Genomic DNA, 13,404 nt, shown 5'->3' on the forward strand with positions numbered 1-13,404 from the left:
ACAATTAGTCCAAGGGACTAGTACACCATGAGATCCTCAGCCTGTATGACTATGAGCCCAGAAGAGCTAGATGGTGCCCAGCTACCACTGTAAATCACTTGGAGGGGGATCTGTGTAGGAGATCCTGGATAGAGTGGGAGAACAATGTGGAACAAAACTCAAAATCATAAAAATAAGGGGGGGGGGGACACCCCAAGTTTGCTGGTCTGATAGAGCCTGGTGGAAGCCCTGAGACTATGGCCCCTAGTTGCCCTTCAGGTCTGGAATTGAACCCACTCCTGTGGCTTCCAGCCAAACAAAAGACAGTCATATGAGCTGAACATTTATTTACATTAGGCCAATACACTCCTTAGAGGTATCAGTCATGGGACAAAAGAAGGGATATGTATGCACAGGGAGACAGCTCAGGGGGCAGGAGTGCATGGGAGGGAAGGACACAAGGAAGAGGTAACTATGGGGAGGAAGTGGGAACAGAGCTGTTGCATTGTGGGAAATTATAGTCAATGTCATGAGACAAAGTGTATATGAGCTGCTGTATGGAAAATGAATTTGCCCTGTAAACTTTCACTCAAATCACAATAAAAATTAAAAAAAAAAAAAAAAAGTGAAAAGCAACAGGACCTCAACTCACTGCAGCAGATGGGACTCATAGAATGGGAAATTAGAGTCTAAACTCTCCTGTCTCACTGTGTGGTATTCATAAAGTAACTAAACCACTTGAGGCTTCTATTTCTTGCTGTTAACCACAGCATAAGAATTTTGATGCTGCTTCTTTTGCTGAAGTGACAAAGTGTTGAAGTCTTGATTGAAATAAAAGTTATTTATTTGGCGACTATTGATTTAATTGTATATTAAATTAATTTGAAAAAGTTGTAATTAAGCAAAAATGCTTTTAAGACATAGATCCCTTAACTATTATCACATAACTGGCTTTGCTGGTGATAAGAGAACAAAATATGTTTGTGGTGGAGAACTCAAGATTTTACTTACTACTTGGGTGACTTTGGACATATAATTGCCTCAGTTTTCTTTTCCATAAAATGGGCAAAATACTACCTACTGGATAGAGTAATTTGGAGGGTTAAATGAGTCAATATGTGTAAAACCATTTAGCCTTGTTCCAGGTACATGGTAAGTGCCTGATAAATTATCCCTGGGTGGCCCAAACAGTTAAGCACTAGACCACTAGCCTAAAGGCTGTTGGTTCAAGCCCATTCAGAGGGACATTGGAAGACAAGACTGGAGATCTGCTTCCAAAATTTCACAGCTTTGAAAACCGTGTGGAGCAGTTCTACTCTGAACACATGGGCTCACCATGAGTTGGAATTGACTCAACAGCAACTAAGAGCAACAACAACACAGCCCATTAAGACCATGGAAATTTTATTTGAACAAAAAGAGGCTATGAAGATGTCCACCATAGCCTTTGATCAACTGCATACTGAACAAGGGTCCAGCAGACTTGCTAACACTGCTTAAGCACCTCTTGTCTTCCCTGGGCCCTCCCTGTCCATCTTCCCTGTCCCTCTTTCTGTTACTTTTTCTCCCCTCCCTTCCGTTTACCCTCCATTCTTTTCATCTCTTTCTTTTTCTTCCTACTATTCAGGACAGTGATGGATCCTACAATTGACTGGGTCTGCTTTGGGAACCATTTGCTCTCATGAAGTATTAGAGAAAATTAACCAGCCCTGTGAAGGCCTCTGAATTCACTGTCCTTGCTGAACTGGCTCTCTGTGGCTGTCTCTGATCAACTTTTTATGTCTGTCTCTGTCCACTTGTATCTCTGTCTCTGATTCTCTCTGCCTTTTTGAAGTCCCTTACATCTCTGTCCATCTCTTTCCATGCCTCTTGGTCTGTGTGTCTTTCTCTATACCTCTCTGTTGCTATCTTTTGCTGCCATTGGTGTGTGTTTCTTCTCCGCTGTGTGTCCTCTCAGCTGTAGGAGGTGAGCTCCCTGGGTACTCTGAAGGCCCTTTGGTGAGGAAGAAGAAGGAGAAAGACATTAGATCCTTTGTATCACCTCCTGCATTGGGATACAATTGAGAGGACTGTTTTCTCAAACTAACATAACTATCAACTCCAGGGATTCATGTCCCCCTTGATAGCCCCAGAAGTACTAGGGAATTTAAGCAATGTGGGTATGAGCGGGTGTCCTTGCAGCATAAGCTACAAACTCTAAATTCTGGACAGAGCATGTAAGTTAAAATAGAATTAATGATTCTAATCAACACAATTTACATGAAAGTTAACTGGGCCATATTTAATAATACACATGATTATGATTGTGCTGCATGATAATTAAGCATAAATGGTGAGGAATAATGTAAATATATTACTTTTTCACAGCTAAGCCAAAATTTAATTTCCCCTTCTACATTGCTAATTTGCCAGCATCTGTAATCAGTGTCAATGTTGATTATTTCCCAATATCACATACTGTTTAATCATCACATCCCATGAACATACTGTTCACACAGGCACACACACACACACACACACAGAGTCTCTGTCTCTCTCTCACACACACATATGCACCTGTACTCACACATACATGCACATACTGACTCTGTCTCTTTCTCTCTACACACACACACCCCAAATTAAGAGGCAAAGAGTCTGGATCCAACACTGAGGATTCCCTTGCCTCTGGCTTCACTTACCCCATAAGTCCCCTACTCCTGCACCCCTCCTTTTTAGGCATGACCATGGTCCTGGAGTAGCTGAGATAATAGGCTACTTCTTCAGAGAAGCGACTGCTAAGATTTTCTGTGAGCTCCCTTCCATTCCCAAAATTCTGTTTAAAAAATAGTTGTGGAGGAGTTAAAACATAAAATGAGTTAGATTTCAATTATCTTTATAATCATCACCAACATCAACATCAGAAAATAATTATGTATTAATTATTTATTAGCTCTTAATATATGCAATGGTGTGATCTTTACATGCATAATCCCATTAAATTCTGAGATGGTTGTTATTAATATTAAGTATTTGTCCAAGGTCATGGAACAATTTAGTGGAGAGTTGGGATTCAAAATCCAGAGATTTCGACTCTAAGGCAACCAACCACCTTGCTTTTCTAGCAAAATACAGAATTTATATTAGTTATAATTTACAAATAATAAGGATAGATATTTCCTTTCCCTGTATCTTTTTTTTTTTCACCAGTACTTATGTTTATAGGACAGATCTGTCTTGTATTTATAGGGGAGAAGAGATTAATGGCAACTGAGCATATGAAAGAGATTTTGCTGCCAAAAACTCGAGACAGAGAAAAAATGAAGAGGCATGAAGGACTGCCAGTATTGAGATGCTCATTAAATCTAAACCTGTTTATCTTCTCTGTTGCACAGAATGACCATGATGATAATTTAGAACATTCTAAAAATTTTAGAAGGAGAAATCTGGGCATTGGTGCTGGTTCCAGCCTTTCAGCACTTGGCACTAGGGGTGGCGAGGAAGCGTTCACTTCCACTGGGTTTGCTTTTCATGGTTCTTAGGCTAAAAGATCTCTGGACAGACCTCCCCTCAGCAGTGTCCCTTTAGGGACATTTACCTTGAAGGAGGAGAAGGTGGATTTTGTTGACACAATTGGGGTGAGGGTAGGGGTTGCCCTGCTCACCATGATGCCCCTTTAGCCAGGTTTGAGGTACCCCTCTCCTTGTTGGGAGCTCCTCTCCTCCTGTAGCCTTTCGGTCTGACTGGGAACTGCTTCTTTTTTCTTGACCTTGCCTCCTTGACCACAGGGAGTGATCTAGGAATAAGACTAAGTTTCAAGTCAGATCAATCAAAATCCTTCCCTAGAATATGGCTTACTGAAGGAGGGAAAAAGGGTCTCTATGGTCTCTATGGTCCTAGAACTATAATGTGTAAGAGACACTGAAGGACTGAAAATTTTCCACTGTGGCCCTCAACTATCTTTGTCCACTGTAGCTGTTGCTTCCACCTTCACTTGCACATGACCTTAACCCCTAATTGTATCTCTCAATCCTCTTGATAAAATCCAAATTAATCAAAGAATGACTGCTAACTAGTAAGAATAATTCCACCCTTTTATGAGAACCATCTTTGAAGAACTATTCTTGAAGCTAGTTAAACTTCAGCTGACCCTGCCTGCTAAAAAGCCCTATAAAAAATCCCACCCTCCTTTCTAAGTTAGAACACTTCTCATGGTGGCATTAAGGGAAAAAAGAAAAGATTTATGCTAATACAGCTCTAATTTTCCTTCAAAAAGGATATGAGTAAAAGATGCTAGCAACTGGTTCACAATTTACAGAGAAGCTAGTCTGGGGAAATAAAATTAATATGCAGACAGGTGAAGAGATAAGTGCTAGAGATAGAGATAGAGAGAGAGGAACATGAAACAGAGAGCTCTACGGTTGTTCTAGTTTCCCTCCCATTCCTCCAAGGTCAGCACAACATCTGTTTTCCCATTTTTTGTTATATAAGTGAACTAGTTCAAAATGTAGGATCCAAAATAATCATCATAATAAAAATGCAGTAGCCTTCAAATTTGGCTATGCAAACATATAATGTTTTTTGTAAAATTGTACTGATATAAACTCAACTCTATGTCCTTGAATGATGGCAAAAATTATCTTGCCCTTTCAACTACCTCAGTCATTTCAGCAATTGAAAGTGAATGCTATCAAAAACACAAGGTTCTCCCTTCTCCTTTTCCTCACTTATTGCCAACTGCACTTCTGGAAATGGCCTAACTTTTAAGGGAATCAGGATGCTAAAAAGGTAATTTAAATATATATATGACTCGGTGAGTATCTAGCTGGGTGTGGGTGAGCTGTCTGTTTCCCCTGTGGCAGACTTCACACTCTCAGCTCTGAGATGTTCTTTGGTTACACCTTTTACTTGGCTTGGATTAGAGGAGACATTCCAGAGCCCACTTTACTAACTGGCAGCTCTTCAAAGAAAGCCCTTTTACTCCACCAAATCCCTTGCTTTCTCTTTGATTAGCTGGAAATGGGTGATAGACTAGGGTTCACAGGATCATTTTTGGCCACTTTTAACAATCCTGAGCAGATGTGTCCAGCATCTCTCACGTTCATGTTTGTGGTATTTGTTAGCTATTGTCCTCAACACTGGCTTTCAGCTGAAATTCTGAGACAACAGAAAATACCTGTTGAATGTAAAAACCTTGAAAACCATGCATTTTTGAGGGCATATAAAACTTAAAGTATTATTTATTAGATAAAAAAAACGACTCTGAAAAACAAGGAAATGGACTTCACCTTTATAAACATTCTGAGCCCCAGTTGGATTAAACAGGTTGTATGTCTTCAATGCCCTTTCAGATTGAGAAGAGATCATTTCTATTTTCTGGAGCCTTTCTTAACTGATTATTGTAGGATTGTTCATGATCATTATAATTTATTACATAGCAAATATTGGTAAAAGTAATTATTACATTTTGACTTCTTGGGCAAAGTATTTTTGAAATGTTTTTAAAAGTTCCAATAGATATGCAGAAATTAAGTTGCTTCTTACACTCTTAAAAACCAAAACCAAACTCACTGCTATTAAGTAATTGACTCATAGTACCCCCTTTTGGGTTTCCAAGACCGTAAATTTTTATGAAAGCAGAATGGAGAGGCTAGTGGATTACAACCACCGACCTTTTGGTTAGCAGCCAAAATGCTTAACCATTACACCACCAAAGCTTTTTATATTCTTATGCTGCTCAAATGATTTCTGTCCTTCTGAATCCAGAAAGGGACTACCACATTCAGATATTTCCTGCTTCTCCCTGGCGGGGGGGAGGGAGGGGGAAATTACACAGTGTTCTAGAATTGTTTGCCTGAGAGGGATAGGCCTTTAGGTTCAGAAACAGGCTTCATTCTCATCCAGACAGATTGTGAGCTTGGGAAGCCCATAAAAGGAGAGGGTCAGGACCTCAAGTTGCAGGGATGGGCAGAGAGTGGATGGGACCCAAAGGCAGACTCCCTAGCGTCTTGGAATTTAACCTTGTGACCTGAAGAGAGTGCTTGTGTTTGCATTTGCAGCATGTTTTTCTTTTAATCATTAAAATAGAATCCTAACTCTATGCCTATGTTCTTCAGAATGTTGTCCATGGGCCATCTGTATCAGAATCAGCTGGATAGATGGTTAAAAACGCAGTTTCTGGGCTCCAGGTAAGACTACTAAATTAGAACCATGGCATAGGGGCCATGGAATTTACATTTTTAACAAGCCACCCATTTCTCAAATTTCAGAGTCTCTGTAGGCTATGCTTTTCTCACTGGCACAGACACTCAGGAGAGGTATCCTGCCAGGGATGTTCTTCATGTAATGAAGCTACCAAAGACCCAGATTTCAACGTGTCCTTCCGGACAATCTATCTTCCCCAAAATATTACGGCAGTTTATCCTTTATTAGTCTCTGATTCTTTATCTGTGTTTTCTCCTTCCTTGTCATCTTCCCCATTCCTGATCATCGAGAATCCATTTTATTCAGTTAACCAGAGTCCTTAAATTTCCATTTCTAAGAAAATTTTGCAATTTGTTTCTCATGTCTCTCTCTGCATCAGTCATGTTCTGGCCAAGACTGATCTTGATGTACTTTATAACTTAGATATTTTCTCTGCAAAATTCTGGAATTCTTTTTACCCTAAACATGAGATACTTCTTAAGTTCTACAATGTCCTCGGCAAATGTGGTCCATTAATTTTTGTAATTCCCTTGCAGGCTGTTTAGGTAGACTTTCCTCTGCCTTCCTTCTTATGAGAATAATGTGATCATGGAAGAATGGAACCAGTGGATAGGACAGTTCTAGTATGTGCAGGGCTGAGCGAATATTGTTTTCAGGGTCCCTGTCTACATAAACAATGTGAGCCACCCCAAATCAGCTCGTTCACACCATTCTGATAGTACAGTCTTGTGATCCCAAGAGAGAAACGTCTGCTTGCCAAACTGCTTTTCTGTCATCAAAACTCAGTAGTGCCCTGGGATATGACCCGAGTATGAGTACCCACACAGATAGCACTGCCAGCCACAAAAGGTCTCAGTCACCAGAGGAGGACTTAAAAGAATTTAAATAAGATATTCCAAATCCAGGGGCCTCCTGGGCAGGGGCTCCATTTGTCTAGATCTAAAGTCAATACTACCAGTGGACATGGTTCCCAGATGAGATCAGAGTGCCTATTTGAAGGCAGCTGGGAGTGTTTGCTTGTTTTTTAATCTTTATGAAGTTGCTGTTGTTACTGTTTTGTTTTATTTTTAAAGCTTCTACTGATAATGAGAAAACTATTCTGATGCTAGGTACCATATGAATTCTTTCCTCTTCTAATTCCAAAATAAAAAAAAACTCTGAGGCAAAAAGTTTTTGCATAAGTCTGTGGAAATCTGATGTGGTGACAAAATCTGAAATTATATGAGGTAATCTATGATCTAAGGAGTCCCAACCCCCCCAGAAGGCCTCAGGAGAAAGGCCTGGGGATGTGCTTCTGAAAGGTCCCAGACCTTGAAAACCCTGCGGAGCACAGTTCTACTCTATGTGGCATCCTCATGAATTGGAATTGATTCAATAAAAACTGGTTATTTTTAATTGTATTTGCCCTTACAACCCCAACAAATAAATCAGGAATACAGAGCTGCTCTGACTGAAAGGGTGGGGAGGGGGATCCCTGAAGTACTGCCACCTAATCCCAGTGCTCCTAGACCATCATACAATATGTGACTGTGTCTGACCCTCCCCCCTTACCTTCTCATCTTTGCTTTAAAGTAATTGCTGACCACTAGACTCATATTGATAATATTTTAAAGAAGCGTGGTACTCATGGGTGTTTGCTGTTTTCTGAGGGAACATAACAGAAGAAAGACAGGACAGCTTTCCACAGACCACTCTGGCTCAACTCAAGAATCAATTTGGTCTTTAAAAATAACTTTCCCGACTTACTTCAAAGAAATTTAAAAAATTCAGAAATGAGTAAAAAGAGAATTACTCATAATCCCTCAAAACCTCTATGAGCATTTTGACATATTTTTGCAATCAAGAATATTTATTGGATGGCTCAGTGCCAGTTTCATTCTGTTTCCTTCTCATCATTGTCCTGTGCAGCTCACACCAAAGAATGCAGTGTAGAAGGGTCAGATTCTGGTTCTGCCAGTTTCTAGCGGTGTGACCTTTACTTACCCTCTCGGTGCCTCAGATTCCTCTCTATAAAATGACAATAATAGGATATACTTCTGAGGTTGTTGTGAGAATTAAATGAGACTTCATATAATGCACATAGTAACTTCAGTTTTACAAATATAAATATATAGAGAGAGACTGTCAGTTGGATTTTGATGTAAATTAATCTCATTGTTGATTTGACCTCTTTCTCATAGTTTTAAGGAGCTCTGGTGGTGCTGTGTGTAAAGCATTTAGCTGCTAACCAAAAGACTGGTAGTTTGTACCCACCCGTGACTCCAAAGGAGAAAGATGAAGCCACCTGCTTCCATAAAGATTTGCAGCCTTGGAAATCCTATGAGGCAGTTCTACTCTATCCTATAGGGTTGCTATGAGTTAGAATCTACTCAATGGCACTGGGCTTGGGTTTTTGCACAGCCTCAGCTGAATTCTATGTCATCTGTGAGGAAATTGATCCTCCAGAGTCTCTGGAATTGCTATATCAGTGGCAGAACCTGTTCAGTGTGGGAGACAATGTATTGGCTGAAGATAAATTAGGAAGATGTCTTGGGAATGTGAGGAAAGCTTGGGAGGATTGAGCTTGTCTATGGGCTTCTTCTGGGATATGAAAGATAAGATGAAAGAAGGCTTATAGTAAATAAATTCCCTTGATATGAGACTGTCTCGAATTTATCTCTTGGAAATTATATATATATGGTTCTCTAGTGCTGCTATAACAGAAATACCACAAGGGGATGACTTTAACAGGAATTTATTCTTTTATAGTTTAAGAGGCTCGAAACAAACAAAAAAAAACCCCAAACTCACTGCCATCAAGTCGATTCTGACTCATAGTGACCCCCTTTGGGTTTCTGAGGCAGTAAATCTTTACAGAAACAGATTGCCCCATCTTCTTTCAGTGGAGCACCTGGTGGATTTGAACTACCAACCTTCTGGTTAGCAGTCAAATGCCTTAGGCACTGTGCTACCAGAACTCCTTGTTTAGGAGGCTAGAAATCCAAATTCAGAATGTAGGGACTAGGGGCTGCATGTAGCATAGTGGCTAAGGCACTTGACTGCTAACCAGAGGCTGGTGGTTCAAACCCACCAGCCACTCCTCGGAAGGAAGATGGGGCAATCTACTTCCATAGTGATACTGCCTCGGAAACCCAAGGAGGGGTTGCTATGAGTCAGGTCCGACTTGACGGCACATAACAACAACAATAACAACAGGGGCTGAGTGAAGGCCCCTAAACTTTGGACTTCAGCTCTGCTTTTTGTTCCAGGCCCTCTGGAGCTAAAGGCATCTCCAGACTCAGGCAACTGCTGGCTGCTGAGGCTGATGAACCCAGGGTCAGCAGGTAAAATGGCATTATCCCAAGATCAGTCAACAACACAGCAGGCCACTGGTTCAAGTCCAGGAATAATCCCAAAATTGGCAACCAACATGGCAGGCCACTGGTTCAAGTTCAGGAACTGAAAATGAAGACTCGGCCAAATGCAGGATCCAGATGTGCCAACAAGCTTGAGACCTTTCCCAAAGCTTCTCCATATATACTGGAAGCAGGCCACACCCCAAAGGTAACTACTTAGCTGCTCACAGCAGATTCCACCATAGAGGTGATTACAATCTCATCATGGGGAATAACTACGTCCAACTGCCAAGCACTTAAAACCATGGCCCAGCCAAGTTGACACACAACATTAACTACCACAATTGAGATGCAAGGAGTCCTGGTAGTGCAGTAGTTAAGCACTCAGCTGCTAACCAAAAGGTCAGTTGTACAAACCCACCAGCTACTTTGTGGGAGAAAGATGTGACAACCTGCCCCTGTAAACACTACAGCCTTGGAAACCCTATGGGGCAATTCTGCTCTGTTTTATAGGGTCACTATGAGTCAGAATCAAATTGATGACAATCAAAATTATTTTTATTTTTCAACAGCTGTGAAATCCATCATGCAGGTACTAACCAGGCTGAAGACCTACCAAGAAGATCGTAAGTGAAGATAAGCCGTCTCTGTTAAATGTGTTGTAGAATAAATGGTTCACCTCCCACTCCCACTCCTCTGGATTTTTGAGCTAATCTTTGTGTTATTGTTAGTATCTGTCTTACTTTGTCCTTTTGACAAAGAATATAATCAGTTACTTTAGAAGAAAGTATGAACATCTTGTCAAAAAAAGAGGAAAACGGCTCTTTGGAATGTGCATACTCTAGTTAAATAGGATAAAGGGAAGGCAGATTATAAGTCATTGAAGCAGTGGTTAAAGAGTGCAATAAATTCCTCAAAGCCTTCAAACCATCTTGAACTCTGTTGATATGGGCATCACCATATATACTTTTCCCACAAACTACACACACCACTGAGCCAAAACCAACTGGCAACCTAGATTGTGATGCTTCTAGGGAGCTTCATCCTGTCTATACAACATTAATAAATAACTCACAAAAAGACTGAATATGGTGGACCAATTATGCATAGGTCAGTCCATCTATAACAGTGGCATCAGTGAGAGCTGACCTTTCTGAAATCAACTTCTAGCATTCATCACCGCAAGTGGAGGGGTGGAAGACTGTCCAAGAAATGTGCTATGGTGGGACCCTATCCCAAGCCTCTCTCCACAGCAAACCACCAGGTTTAGGATTAGTCTCAAAGGGTTGAGCCTGGAGCAGAGCAGCCTAGGATGTTGCCAATGGTAGAGCATGGGCCAAAGAAAACACCTAGATCAGATTCTTTATTTCAGAAATGCTAAAATGCTCTATGTGATAAGCACATTACAGTGAACCTAGGAAAGTCAGGCTGTGTTGGAATTGATCAGAGATGAGCTAGCACACGATGGCAAGTAGACTTTAACTAGTATGGTGGTTGGTAGTTGCTCTCTTGAGAGTTGTGTTGAGGAAGATTCTGAGACTGTATCTTAGCCCAGTAGGAAAAAGGGACAATGATCCATGGCAATTCCATGGCAATGGAAGAGTGGTGGCACCTGTGGTTATACATAGCATCTCTGAATTACACACTGATATTGAAAGCTTTTGGTCTGGGAAAGTAGGCTGACATCTAATCATGGAAAGCTTTGAAAACTAGGCTGAAGAATCTGGCCTTTATTTTGTAAAATTTTGTGGTTGGTTTGGTGAGAACAATATTCCTAAGAAAATATGAAATGTAAACAACATTGCCGGATCTGTATTCTCCTCTTGCCAGGAGGGTTACACAGCTCTGTCTTGTCTTATACCCCTTCACATCTTACACTTAAATTCCCTGAAGGTATTTGTGTTTACAACTCTGCTGCAGGTACTAGAGATTGTGAACTGAAAAATGGCATGATCAGAACATATTTTAGGAAGAATATTCTTGTAGGAGTGTGAAAGTTGGATTGGAGAAAAAAAGAGTATAAACTAAAACACCAATTAAAACTATCCGTGTAAGACTTAGAAACATCTAAACAAGAACTGTGGGAATAAAAAAGAGGGGGAGAGTTAAGAGACATCGTAGAGGCAATATCAAGGTGTAGAAGATGGAGAGAAGAGAGACTGCAAAATGATGCTAAACTTGAGGGACTGAGGGAACAATGGTGGTCCTATTAGCAGAAATAGGGAATTCAATTAGAGGAATAAATTTTGGCTGGAATGTGGTGTGGGAGATGATGATTGGATTAATTTTAATCCCAAGTTATTTTTTCTAATGCCCCTGTTACAGATGGACTCACTCACAACACAGCTTTTCAGAGGGAAAAGCTGTGAGTTGGACATGGTGTCCTGTCCTAGACTCATGGCAGCCATCCAATTTGGACAGCTGGCTGAGGTTAAAGGTTGAGTCTGTGACCATGGAATAAAGCCAAAGTAACGGGGACAGAGTCTGTGCTCTTGACCAGAAAAGCAAGGACTAACTGGTCACCAGGTTCAGCCATTTCTGTTACAACATGTAACTAATCAGATGTTGGCTTCCAGTCCTCAGCTTTTTTGCCAGCCAGATGGTTGCCTTGCCTTACTGTCTGGCCCAGGTATAGGTAAGTATCACACTGTAACTTGTTTTATGCCTCATCTTTCTTGATCAAGTATGGGAATTGACTAGGGTGAGTGTGATAGAGAGTGGGAAAGCTTGAGAAAGTCAAACTGGATACCCTGTGTTGTACCCTGCCTGCCTGTGCTCAGGTCTCTGAGCCCAGCTTCATGATGCCAAGCCATGGGAGCGAACAGTAGTCATTGTACATCCCCCACTCAACATCCTCACATAGCTGCTTGATGCCAAGACCCATTCTCACCTATTGAGCTCTGGTTCTGTTACCTTAACCATTAACTCAGTGGCTTGGAATAGACTTTTATTATTTCTCGTGATTCTTTGGGTTGACTGGGGCTCATCTGGATGTTTCATGAGACTCTCATATAACAATAGATGGGGCTGGAACATTCAAAAAGCTTCATTCACATGTCTTGGCTCTTGGCTGGAAGCTAGGCTCAGCCAGGCAACTGGAATAGCTGGGCCTCTTACTCTCATCAGTAGTCTCAGGATTTCTCCCTTTCCACATGTCCTCCTCACATGGCTTCTCTAGTGGAGTAGCTGAACTTCTTATACTATGCTCAACAACAACAACCAAAAAAAAAAACAAACTCACTGCTTTTGAGTCAATTTTGACTCATAGCGACCCCTCCTTGGGTTGCCAAGGTGATATCTCTATGGAAGTAGATTGGCCAGTCTTCCTTCTGAGGAGTGGGTGGGGGATTTGAACCACCAGCCTTCTGGTTAGCAGTCAAATGCCTTAGGCACTACACAAAAACAGAAGCTGCCATGCCTCCTGAACACTTAGGCCCAGAACCACCACAGAGTCATTTTTCCTTGATTTTGTTGGTTTAAGCAAATCATAGGTTCAAAGTGGGAAGGGATTACATAAGAGTGTGAATACTAGGAAGCATGATTCATTGAGGGTAATCTGATGGCTTCCCATATTTCTGTGGCCCTCTGATCTGCACATCATACCCTCTGACCTCAACTCTGCCCTTGTTCCCTTACTTCTCTCCAGCTATATTGACTCCTTGCATTGTTCTATCTGGGAGAGATGAAATGGAAGAAGGCAGAGTTCTGGGAAGATGACGGACTAGGCAGAAAGACTGCACAGACTCTCTTCAACAAAGAAAAGGGAAGCCAATTAACACAGACACAGAAGATAATCCTGGACCCCTGAGCCTTGAAGGGAAAGATATAGAAGTGGACGAAACCCCAACTAGCAGAAGAATTTGCATGGAAATACCAAAAAAGGAGACAGAGGGAGCTGCAGTCTGGC

Source organism: Orycteropus afer, unplaced genomic scaffold (genome assembly GCF_000298275.1).
Source record: "Orycteropus afer afer isolate SDZICR_OR568_19922 unplaced genomic scaffold, OryAfe1.0 scaffold00190, whole genome shotgun sequence".
Lineage (NCBI taxonomy): Eukaryota > Metazoa > Chordata > Mammalia > Tubulidentata > Orycteropodidae > Orycteropus > Orycteropus afer.